At 45.6% G+C, this 13,123-nt stretch overlaps 1 protein-coding gene across 3 annotated transcripts in view; it reads right to left on the bottom strand.

Annotated features, from left to right (window-relative positions):
* PRKCE (protein kinase C, epsilon) overlaps window positions 1-13,123 on the bottom strand; it is a 546,168-nt gene that overhangs the window by 39,302 nt on the left and 493,743 nt on the right. The window lies entirely within an intron of this gene.

The raw sequence follows: 13,123 nt of genomic DNA, 5'->3' as shown, positions 1-13,123 counted from the left end.
TAATCTAGGATTCTGGGTGATAAATCCCTTACCAGGAAAGTCTGCAAATTCTAGACCTGTCTCATAGAAAGATCCAGATGGAGGTCCTCACCCTGGGTCTCTCTCAGCAGTCACTCTGGGGTGGGGGTGGGGGGGTCTTGCAAAGACAGCTGATTCCACAGCACACAGAGCAAGAGGGACCTTTCTCACAGGCCTGCTGGCGTCTGGACTTGAACTCCAGCCACCGTCAGGAATCCAGGCCTGAGTGCAAAGGTGCAGCAGGAAGCACTCTAAGGCTGGCCTGTCTTGCACCCGTGGCCCCATTTCCTCGTACAGCTGGGACTTCTTGAGAAAAAAGAAAGCACATAAAATGTGCTGCTCTAAGCAAATGCCTGGGAACTACAGAAAGAAGAGTGGATCCGATCAGCCGAGCCCCTGGGACCAGGGCTCACCAAGTCCCCTCTCTGGCCACTGTGTGTGGTCAAGGCTGGGTTCTAGCTGGGGCAATGAGGGTGGGAAATGACGAGAGGAACACGACCTGGGCTCAGGTAGCCTGGGTGATAGTCACTACAGGCGTTAGGTCCTGTGCAGGTCTGTAATCTCATGAGCTGGTGGGAAGGACTACTGTGGTGTGTCAAAGTAGCCCATCTTCAACAACTTTACACATGAGGCAACAGAGCGGGAGCTGGGAGTCCTGCAAACATGCGAGTGGCTGACTCCATAGCTCCACCGAGTTAGGGCCCCTACTTGCTCTCTAGACTGGAGCTGCCTTCTAAGACCCACTCCTGCCCACCATGATCACCATGGCAACACTCAGGCTGCTAATAACCAAAGCCTGCAGGAAGCACACCTGGTCATCAACAAACCACAGTCCTATTCTGAACAACCGACAATTAGGAAAAGCACTCTCTGCATGACAGTGGCAGAAACTAACCAATGGAAGACGGAAGAGGTAAGTGATTTCTGTAAGGTGACAGGGTGCTGATGGAACTAGAACCTGAAGGTGGGCACCACTGCCTCTGGGTATGACACTCCCCCACCTTCTGGCCTTCTCAGTGACAGATTTTCAATGCCAGCCACCAACCCCAAATTTAAAAGGAGCCCCGCACGCCATTGATCAAAGCGCTCTCTTTGAAAATGTTCGTTACGTCACAGGAAAGACTCGTTTGCTTCTATGTGAATGGAATAGATTCAGTAGCTTCTGAGCCAGACTGAACCTTGCCCTCATTCTGAAAATCGGGACTCAGCATTTCCGGTCCATCAGGCTCAGCCTTTCCTTCTGCTTGGGGCTCCTACTCAGAGTAAGAGAAGGTGAACCTTCAGTTCCTCCCTGTCTCCCATTCTTCTCTGCCCTCCCTTGCCCTGGCCCAGGCGCACATCATCCCTGGGCTCTCTGCCCCTCTGCTTCTAGGAGACAGAAGCCACTCCTGATGAAGGCCAGGGTGGCCCCCAGGGTGGAGCACATTTTGCTGGCAGCTGCCCCTCTGCTGTGGCGAAGGGAGGCCCCAGGCCAAAGCATCTCTTCCTGCTCTTGTCACTGGTGCCTGACATATTCCTCAGATTCCCCCTCCACCGTCTATATTTATCTAAACTTCAACTCCCCACACGAAACCAAGTCCCAGGGAAGACTTCATGATTTATGTTCCTTTCCTTTGTAACAGGAAAGATTAGCATAGCTTGAAAGACCCCTGGGTGCCTGAAAGGCCCTTGCTGCTGCTGAGTTACTTCAGTCTTGTCCAACCCTCAGTGACCCCATGGACTGCAGCCTTCCAGGCTCCTCCATCCATGGGATTTTCCAGGCAAGAGTCCTGGAGTGGGGTGCCATCGCCCTTAGTGGAACTGTATTTCTCTGGGGGGTCTTCTAGTCTCAGTAAAAAGAAAAATACCACAGGGACCAAACATGTCCTGTCTCAGGCTCTCAGTGAGTTCCCAGGTGGGGTTTCAGGGGATGGCAGTGCTCAGGAAAGCCCAGGGCCAGGGTTGCTCAGGTGGAGAAAGAGAGAGGAGGGGCGGGGATGAAGACTGCCGGGGGAAGGGGGCAGCCTTGAAATTCTGCTTGCTGCGCAGCCGGTTGAAGAGTGTGGTCCCCTCGTGGTCTCCCTCCCTTCTCCAACCGCATTGCTGTTCCCTGCCTTTCTACTTGCTCTTCCTGCCCCAGGATTTCTCTCCTCTGGGCTTCTAGTGCTGCCTCTTTCTAGGGATGTCTAAGCTTCCCCAAGTAGCGGGGTCAGAAACAGTCCTTTCCCAGCCTTGCCTTCTCTGCAGTCCAGTTTGCATGGGAGAGTGACTGGACTTTTCCTTTTGAGAGAAATTTCCCCTGGCCCTTGGGTCATGGATGAGCAAGGAGTAGGTACTTGCCAAACTTGCGGACTGACAGCTTTGCAAAGAGGGGCACCTGCCTAGACATGAATCCTTCTCTATTCAATCCCCAAATACAAGGTCAGGGCACTTTTGAGGACTGGAACATTGTTTATGGGGTTGTTGTTCAGTTGCTATGTTTAACTCTTTGCCACCCTAGGTACTGCAGGATGCCAGGCCTCCCTCTTTCTCACTATCTCCCAGAGTTTGCCCAAGTTCCTGTCCATTGAATTGGTGATGCCATCCAACCATCTCATCCTATGTCACCCTCTTCTCCTTCTGCCTTCAATCTTTCCCAGCATCAGGGTCTTTTCCAATGAGTCAGCTCTTTGCATCAGGTGACCAAAGTATTGGAGCTTGAGCATCAGTCCTTCCAATGAGTATTCAGGGTTGATTTTTTTTTAGGATTGACTGGTTTGATCTCCTTGCAGTCTAGGGGACTCTCAAGAGTCTTTTCCAACACCACAGTTCGAAATCATTGATCCTTTGGTTTAAGGAATAGGTTTTTTTTTCTTTTAATAATGGAAACAAATACAGCAACATCCCTTTCCCTATATATGAGCCAATGTGACTGGCCTTTATTAAGCTGATCTAGTAATAGTTTCACTCAATCTTTTTCAATAGGTAATACATTCATGTATTCATGTGTAAAGGGCGTATAGGAAACATTCTCCCCTCTGCCTCTGTCCCTTCCCTGCTACAGGCAATTGCTTTTAACTTATTCCTTGTGCATCCTCTTGGTCACACTTTAGATGTAAATAAGAAAATGTGAATACACATTCATTTCCCCCCTTTAACTAACTGGGAGCTTGTTATATGCACTCATTTGTACCTTGTGTCTTTTACTTATTTACTGGATATACTGGAAATCTTTCTGTCTTGGTACATGAAGAGCCTCCAAATTCTTTTCTATGGTTGCATAATACTCCATCATATTTTGGGGGAGCCTGTTTAAGATGCTTCTAATATTGTGCTATTATAAATAGCGCTGCTGTGACTTAGCTTGTACATATGAAATCTTTACATATATGAAGGTAATTGTGCATATATCCTAGAAATTTGAGTCTAATAGTACAAAAATGTAGACTTTGATGAATGTTGTCAAACTGCTCTCCTTGGAGGTTGAACAATTTATACTTCCAGAAGCGTAGGTGATTGTTCCTGCTTGCTACCGTGGTGTGTTATCAGGTTTCTGGTAGTCTGATAGGTAAAAACAGTACTTCAGTGTATATCCTTAGGTGTCTCTGTATGTTTGAGCAATTTTCCTAGGTTTAAAAGTGATCTGTATTTTTTTTTCTCCGTGAATTGTCTGTTACCCATTTTCCTTTTGTGGTGTGTGTTTTTTGTTGATTGTCAGGAGTTCTTTCTATATTAGGAAACAACCTTTGTGTGGGCTAAGAATTGCAAATGCTTGTCCCAGGTTATTCTTTGACTTTGACATTGCTTATGCCAGTTCTTGCCAGGCCAATATTATTTTTGGTGTAAGTGAACTGATGTTTAATTTTATAGGTTTTAGAGTTTATGTTTTCATTTGAAAGGCTTTGTTCTACCTATTTCAAAGTTATAAAAGCATTCTCCCAAGGGTTTTCACTAGTACTTTTATGCTTTCATTATATAAAGATAAGTCCGTGATATGCTTGGAATTTATCTTGATAAAACGTGGGGAGTATAGATCCAACTTTGTTTTCAGACTTCTAGTAAAGTGTCCTAATCCCATATGTTAAATAGTTCATCTTTTCCTCATTAATTGAAAAACTACCTTTATCAAATACTGGTATTAAATGTCCATATATATTTGGATTTATTCCTTTACTCTTCACTCTATAACGTTGATCTATACCACACTTTTTAAATTATTGTAGGTTTAAAATATATTTTAATTGACAGTAGGGCTGGTCCCCTCCTTCTCCTTTTTCAAAAGTTCCTGGCTACTCTTGCTTATTTATTTTTCCATTTGAACTTTAGAATCATCTGTCTAGTTTAAAAAAAAATTCTTAGTGATGTTTTTATTGGAAACATGTTTAAAGTTATAAATTAACTCAGGGAGAATTGATCTTTCTGTGATGTTGAGTCTTCCAATTCAATATCATTGTTTGTCTTTCCATTTGTTCAAGTCTCGTCTGTGTCCTGTCGGAGCATTTTAAAGTTCTCTCTCGTAGATCTTTTACCTTTTTGTTACATTTCATGGCAGCCTGCCCGTGGTCCCAATATTCACTCTCACTCTCTGCCATAGTGAAAGAATGTTGATTTCTTTTAAGCCAAGCACACAGCGATGCAGCTATAAACTACGATTTATAGCCTTCTTTAGAGCTGGGCATGGTTATGTGACTAGGTTCTAGCCAATCAGATGTGTGAAAGTCTCCTTGAAAGGAAGAGCCTTACTCTTCTCTTTCGTTTCTTCCTCTAGCCTATTACTTGAATGTGGATGTAATGCCTGGATCCTAGCAGCCACCTTCAACCCTGAAGATAAGGACCCTGCCCCAGGAATGGTCACTGGACTACCTATACTTCCAAATAACATTCACATGAAAAAGAAAAACTTGTATTTTATTTAAAGCACTGTTGTCTGGATTTTACATGTTAATTGCAAACTGAATCTACTTCTAAATAACCCAAGTTACTATTTTACATTTTACATTTCTATTGTATACAGTCTTGTCTTCCATTATATTTTCTATCAAGTTACACATGTTTGTACTAACTATTGATTTCTGCCAGCCATTCTGTGCTCTGACGCTATACTGAACTTTTGTTTTTGTAAAGGAGTTCTCCAGTTGATTCTCCTGGCTTTTCCAAATCATCTGTATTAGTGATTATTTTTATCTCTTCCTTTTCAGTGATTCTATTTCTAACCTATTTCTTCCATCTGGTTGTATTGACTAGAACCTTGAGAACAATGCTAAAGAATAATGGTGATAGTGAGCACTTTTGGTAGTTCCTGATTTTAGGGGGGTGCTCCTAGAATTTCCTCCTCAGGCAGAATACACTTGTCATGTGGCACCTGGATGAAGGCTATCTTCCTGTATTTCCCTACTTGATGGAGGATTTGTGAGAACTTCCATGGAGGCTCCATTCGTCCCCCAGCTGCTAGAGATCCAAATGGGCTGTGTAGGGGCTGGAGGGAGAGGTAGGGAGCAGGTCACATACTGTCCCTCTGGTCCAGGGTTTCTCACCCTTGGCACATTGGATTGGCATTTGATGCTGGATAATTCTTTGTTGTGGGAGGGCTGTCCTGTGCGTTGTAGGGTGTTTGGTAGCATCCACATCTCTACACATTAGATGCTCTTAGCAACCCCCACCCACCAATTCGTAACAACCAAAAATGGCTCTAGACATTGTTAAACATCTCCTTGCAGGGTGTCTGGTGGACAACTGCTCCTTAAATTTAAGTCTTAAACAATGATCAAAAGCTCCAAGATGGCCTGACCCAGAGCATGAAGCCAAAGAGGGATTTGGGAGCCGTGCTCTGGCTACCAGGAAAGGCTGCATCTGCCCATGGAATCCTCTGCCATTTCATCCTGGGAGATAAGAACCCTGACCACAACAACCCTGCTGACATCTAGCATCAACAACCACCTTTTTAAATGTATGAAGAAATGAATGCTTAGAAAAGGTGAGTTACTTGCCCAAGGCCACAGGTTGGTGAGAAGCAATGCTATGCTAACTCCACACAGCTGCCCGTGACCACCTTATGCCAAATACAAGACCCACCTGTGAGCTGAAAATCTCTATCTGCTGCTTGGGCCCAGATCCTTCGGGCTGGGAAAGGAAGGCTTTGTGGTGAGAAGGGGACTACAGACTCTGAGAGGTCGTAGTGGCTGACAGGGATGGGCTGATTTAGAGGCAGGATGGTAAGACCAAGGCTCCCTTGGGGAAGGAGCATATCTCTCTTCCAGAAATTTCAAAGACAGCAAGAAAGGAAATTCTCTAAACAACATAACTTAAAAAAATTCTGTAAAACCTATGGGGATGGCAGGGAGGCCTAGCAGTTGGTTTAAGGAGGGGAAAAAAACCCTAACTTTTCTTCTCTGATCAACTATACTAGCTTATTGTGTTGAAAAAAGGGAAAGGGACCTTTGAATGAAAGCAAAGGTCCCTACAGTGAGTTTGCTGTGAGCTGGGGAAGAAATGCTCTTATGCTGAGAAGTGAGGTCTTTCTACCACATCTGTTAGAAATGGGGCGAGATTAGCAGTAGGTCGAACTATACTTTTACTTTTAACAAAAGTATACTTTTAGCATGACATGGAATCAACTGTTGATATTTCTAGAAATGTATCCACGACAGTTTGAAATACATAATTTGGTTTCTTAGAATTGTACACCCCTACCCGCCCTCCCCATGGCTGTTTATGCACCTAATGGCCAAAGAAATTGTGGATGCCTCTGTGTTGTGACCCAAGATGCTGGGGAGGTACCCCCACTTGTCACTTCCTGATAGACAGTGAGACAGCTCTGTATCTAAATCCTAACTAGGCTACTTTTTAGTTGGATGGTGTTGGACTAGTCCAAAATATCTTTAGGACTCAGTGCTCTTTTCTGTAAAATAAGCAGAACACTACCATGACTGAATGATGTAACCAACGTGAAAGCTCAGGCACAATGCCTGAGACACTGTAGTTGCCCCAGTACTCTACGGGGATCTCTAACAGTCATTGCTTAAAACCCACTTGCCATGTAAGGGCAAGTCACTAGAATTTTTGAAAAATACTTATTACCTCGTGTTGGGTATAGAGGAGCCTCATGGGCTGCAGTCCATGGGGTCGCAAAAAGTTGGACATGACAAAGCAACCAACGTGCACATTCTACTGTGTATAAGCCACAGAGAGAGACACTGTGGGATGAAAAATAGAAGCCTATGCAACTGTAACGTATGAGAGAAAGCGACAGCTGACACTTAAAGGGGACAGAGACCGAAATTTTCAGTCCAGCCCAGAGAGAAAAATCACAGATTCCTTTCCCCTGGGCCTGAGGAATGACACCTGATGGGAACACCTACAGCCCCAGGGGAGAAAACAATGGGAAGAAGGTAGGGACTGAGAGGGGCGGTGTGGGGTGGGGCAACACAGGTGTTTCTAATCAGGACTGCTGTGACAGCGCCCAGACCCTTAGTTAGCAAACTGCTCAGGACCTGGGATCTCCGCAGCTGGGAGTGGGGCCCACAGGGTGGTTGTGGTTCACAGCTGTAACCTGTTCCTAAGCTCTGGGCTTACACATCCTTAAAGCTACCACACGCCTTATCTTTCTTACTCATCACAACAGCCCTAGGCAGTGGGTAGCACCACCCCCTATTTACAGATAAAGAACCTGGGGGGCACAAAGCTTAGTGACGTGAGTTGGGGTTGGCACTTCAGAAGTTGGGTACAGCCCTCTTTCCTCCCACAGCACCATCTCGACTGAAAATTTCATTCTTTGCCATTTGTAAAATTATAGTGCCCCAATTTGATGGGGCTTCCCTGGTGGCTCAGACGGTAAAGCGTCTGCCGGCAATGCGGGAGACCCGGGTTCGATTCCTGGGTAGGGAAGATCCCCTGGAAAAGGAATCCACTCCAGCACTCTTGCCTGGAAAATCCCATGGACAGAGGAGCCTGATAGGCTACAGTCCATGAGGTCGCAAAGAGTCGGACTCGACTGAGGGACTTCACTTTCAATTTGATGGTTAGGTTTCCCAGGAATAAAGGCCAAGAAACTCTTCTGTAAACCACAGAGCATTTAGCAAAGGGTTGGCACCCATGAGACTCAGAAGAAAAGAGTAAAAAAAAAAAAATTGTTTTTCTTGACTTGAAAACGCGCCCTAAAGGAAGAGACCCATATGTGCCTGTCTTCTTCACCCTGGCTCCATTTATTTTAGTACCCTCACTTCCTGGTATGCGCACCCCACCAGCAGGCTAATTCCACAAAGCTCAGGCCTGAGTGCCACAGAAACGACAGTAAATTCTTCCATTTATGTGAAGATAAGAGATGCAAAAGATTACTTCTTGGGATGCCAAGTATTTGGATCACCAGAGAACAGGCCCTCAGGGGGAGGTTATGAAGAAACTCTGCTTGTTTTTGGGCAAGTAGTGGAGACTTGCAAATGACTGTGGTTAATCAAATGGGAATCCAGGCTCTTCTGGCAGATGACGTCAAACACTTTCATAAACTTAATAATAAGCTCAACAGAAAGACCATTTGCCCCTTCAATGCAGACTCCCCTCAAGATGGCAGCAAATGCTGGTGACCGGCTGTCATCCTTTCTCCCTGCTTTCTCTGCTGCAGCCACCTCCCGTTTCTCCCAGGGAGACCACGGCACTCAAGTATGACCCTATGCCAGACGAGATGGCACATGAGAAGCCTAGCAGACTGCACCTCCTGCCTCTCCATCAAACAGAAAAGCATAATTTGCTCTCAGAATCAAGGTAAATGATTAAAAAAAAATCTCCACTCTCTGAGAGTTAATAATATTTCACTCTGGGCCAGTCTGCAAAGAAATCTTTCTCCAAGTCATAGGAAAAAGTTCATTCATTTAGGAACCAAGTCATAACCTCCATTTTTTTTTTCAGATGCTTTTGTATGCCCAGGCTCAGTGGTACATCTTTTACACACATTATCTCATTTAATCTCACAAATAGTCTGTGAATCTGGTCAGATTGTTATTCTCTCCTTCTTAAGGAGGAGGAAGAAGGGTCTCAGATGTCACTGACCTGGTCCAGAACCCAGAGGTGGAGAGTGACAGAGCTGGTGCTGCCTGACATCAACTCCCACTTCTCAATCCCACTTTGCTGTGTCATCTGGGGAGGAAAAAAAGTGCTGTACCACGCTTGTGCCCTTTTGTGGGACTGAAAACACAATTTTTGCTTTTGGGGTGGTGGTTGCTGTTGACTCATGGCAACATGGTTATAAGATGTAACTGATAAGCTACACACTGCAGTTTGGACCAAATAGAAGACCCCCTGTCTGAAGACAGCAGACAACTGGAAACTTGAAGTGTTAAAGAGCATCCCTGTTCATGGCCAAAATAAACAGCCTGGGGCTTTACCTGGGCATTAAGACCTGGAATCACTGTTGAATCATTTGTCTGATCGCATGATTCTCCAATTACTTTTTTTTTTTTCACCCACAGTAATGAAAGCAAATTCTTATCCTTAATACTCACGGATAATATCCTGACCTCCACTGATGGGAAATAGGCAAGGAAGATGGGCTGCCCTGACCTGACACTTAACACTTAGTCACCAATCAACTTGGCTTTGAAATGGCTATCTGGGGTTCAGTGTACAGACCAGGACCAAAGACAATGGTGACTTCCAGCAAGCTGCTCTTCTGAGCTTTACTGTCCTCAACTATGAGGTACAATGACTGGATACATTAATCCCCTAGGACCTTTCCTCTAAGATCCTGGGAAGCTAAGGCAGCTGGAACACACCAAGCTTGAACTTGCAATCCTGGCTGTTGGACACCACATGTTTCCCTTTCTACTCCTGAGCAAACCTTTGCCAGCAGACATTTTGATACAAAATGTAAATCTGACCACTCTCTCATACTACTTGCGTTCTTCAAGGGCACCCCCATGAACTCGCTTTCTAACATGGTGTGCGAGATGCTGTGTGGTCTCCACCAGCCTGGCCTTTTAGCCTCATCCCTCAACATATCCCCTCAAAATCCAAACGTGGGGCCTGTGGGTGGTTTCCTAGATGTTTGAGACTGCCTCCTGCCTCAATGTCTTGGCACAGGCCCCACTAGGAGTATCTGTCTTCCACAATGCCCCACTCCATGGGGGCAGGGCCTGGGAATCCCTCCAGTGCCGGAAGCATTCTAGCTTCTCAAAACCTGTTGGTCAGAGGAATGAAGAAAGGAATGCATAGAGAAATGAATTTTGTGGATCATGACTCCTCCAGTCAGATGATCCTATTTTCAGATAATATATGCAACTACTAAGATACACTGTTCTTTAAAAAAATACTAAAACTAAGGCCAAAACCCCCAGAGGCAGCTGAATCTAATGTTCTCTTACGCCTTCCAGTCCATTCTCTGGTTTCATGCAGGAAGAATCCTTTGTTGATGCCAACAGCTTCCATGGCAGTCAGAATGGCACCTAAGAGCCTTACTCTGGCCTTGGGGCTGGCCCTTCCCTGCCTCGTTTGGTGCCCGTTTCCCCTTTGTCCAGCCACAGGGTTTGTGTGGCAGCTCCTCAAGCTCACTAAGCACTTTCCCGCCTCGAGACCTATCCCACATGGCTGTTTCCTCTCCCTAGAGAATAGGCTCCTTGGCATTCTGGTCTCCATCCCCTTTTCTCAAAGATGCCTTTCTTGGCCACCCTGTGTAAAGCATCCCATCACCTCTTGCCCCTCCCCTTCCTTTATTTTCAGTCACCCTGGTCATTTCCTTTGCAACGATGATTACAATTTGCAATTACTTTGCTTGTTTATGTCCTTGAGTTTACAGTTTCCCTCACATGAGCTCCACGAGAATGATGTCTTTGTGTCTGCAACTTGGTGCCTAGAGCCTTCAAAATGCCTGGCCTTCAATGTTTGTTGAGTGTCTGGATCCATATAATGGGCAGGATCCATATTAAGCCCATTCTAAGGACAGTCTACTCAGTGGCATGACAACAACTCCTAATACATCCATTGCCTACTTGGCCCTACTACATAATGCTTCAGACTATTTACTGAGAGGCCACTCAGGGTCTGCTTTAGAGCTAGGCCCCAAGGATACTGAGAGAGGACACAGTCCCTCTCCTCAAGGAAAGCTCTCTGTCTTCAAGACACAAGTGGACATGAGTCCAGAATACTTGGGATGGTAAGTTCTATACCAGAGGGACAAACAGGATACCATCACTGTCCTTAGAAGGCAAGGGCTGCTGGTCTTGTCTGTTTTGGGCCCAGCGATTTGCAGCTCAGAACCCAGCCAGCATTCTGTCATCATAGAAAGGGCTACTCCAGCCAAAGGACCAAGAGCACCCTTTCTGGGGGTATGCCTGGAGTCTGGCGGAAGTGGACTATGGAAGCCTAGTCAGGGCTCAGAATTCCCGGACAGGAAGGCCAGAAAACCACTCTTCAAACTCTTGTCAGGATGAGAAATTGCCATATTGTGAGTGTATGGCTTCCATGTCCAGCTACGCAAGGAGCCACGTGCTCAGAGAGTGATCAGTCCCTCACAGGTCAGCCCAGCCCAGATAAAGAGCTGAGAAAACGCAAATGCAACTCCAACAAGTTGAGGAGGATGTAGGGCAAGCACGTCTTCCTGCAAAGCGGGGGTCACCCAAGTTACTTGGAGGATGTCAGAGGCCTCGGGCAAGGCCAGGGAGCTGACAATGGACTGACCTCTGAAGGGACAGAAAACAGATTTTATTATTCTTAAAAAAAGAAGTTGTATATTTATATTTGTTTAATTTGGCCACAGAAGGTACTTGCTTTGAGACCGAGTGGTGCCTTTCAGCTGATGAGAGGTGTTGGTGTACGCGCATGTGTAGGCATACAGGCTGCTAGGGGCGGGAACCTGCTGTGTTCATGCCACACGTGTGTTTGTGGCCTTGGGCTAAGGGGGATGCACAGGTCCATGAGGACGAGGCAGGTCAAAAAGCTTCCTCTCTTTTATCAGGGAGGACATAATCTGGCAAAGTTTATGAAACAAAGACAATTAGAGCTGGGAGTGCTGGAGCACTGAAGAGTGCTCCACTTGATAAATATTTATGAGGCACCTACTATATATATACTGGGGAGGTCCAGGTTGTGGAGTGAGGGCAGGGGTTGACCAGTAGTTCAACTTGCATAGTGCAAGTCTGAGATACCTTGGCAACACCTAATTGAACATGCTGACCAGGTGGTGATATAGGAAGGTTTGGGCTGGAGAATGAATGAGTATGGGTGGGATTTTCTGAGAAGATAGATAGTATAGTGTGAGAAGAGAAGAAAGCTAAGATTGGTCTGTGAGCAAGCCCAGCATTTAATGGGTGGGACTTGCAACCAAACAACCAGAGAGGAAGCTCAGGACGCTTAATGTCCAGGAAGCCCAAGGAGGAGGAACAGTCTACCAAAGGGCCTGGTCAGTCACTGGCATGCTGCTGGGGGCCTCAAGTTTGGTGATCCAGCAGCTCCAAGTTCTTTCTATCCAACTTAGGCCCAGGGAGATACATTGCTTACCTTTATTTATATTTATGATATTTTCTCTTTATGCTTTGTGACTCCAATTCAGAAATAATAATAATAGTAATGATAATACTACTAACAATAACCTACTCTAGTATTCTAACCCTTTCCAGTACTCCTGCCTAGAGAATCCCATGGACAGAGGAGCCTGGCAGGCTACAGTCCATAGGGTCACAAAGAGTTGAACATGACTAAAGTAACTTGCTGCTGCTGCTAAGTCACTTCAGTCGTGTCCGACTCTGTGTGACCCCAAAGATGGCAGCCCACCAGGCTCCCCCATCCCTGGGATTCTCCAAGCAAGAACACTGGAGTGGGTTGCCATTAACTTAGCACACACTAATAATAAATTATATATTTTAAGAAATGACTTGCCAAATCAACAGAGGTATCATGTGCCAGGGGTGGCCTGGTGAATAGTGTTAGTAAAGAAAAGAAAATGTCAAACGTGTCAAAGGGAAAAAGAGAAGGAATTTCCAAAATTTCACTCAGGAAAAAAAAATAAAGTAACAATTCTGCAAGTGACACTGGGAGATATGTCCCTGCATAAGACAACCTAGTGTCCACATAGGAAGAACTTTCATTCAGAGAAAACACACTGGATCTCCATGTTCTCCAGGAGGCTTCCAGGCTCTAACCGAGAAGGACCTAGCAGCTTTCC

Source organism: Bison bison, unplaced genomic scaffold (genome assembly GCF_000754665.1).
Source record: "Bison bison bison isolate TAMUID 2011002044 unplaced genomic scaffold, Bison_UMD1.0 scf7180017864101, whole genome shotgun sequence".
In the NCBI taxonomy this organism is placed as follows: domain Eukaryota; kingdom Metazoa; phylum Chordata; class Mammalia; order Artiodactyla; family Bovidae; genus Bison; species Bison bison.
Note: the sequence above shows the minus strand (reverse complement) of the source record. Positions and strands in the feature narration are given on the sequence as shown.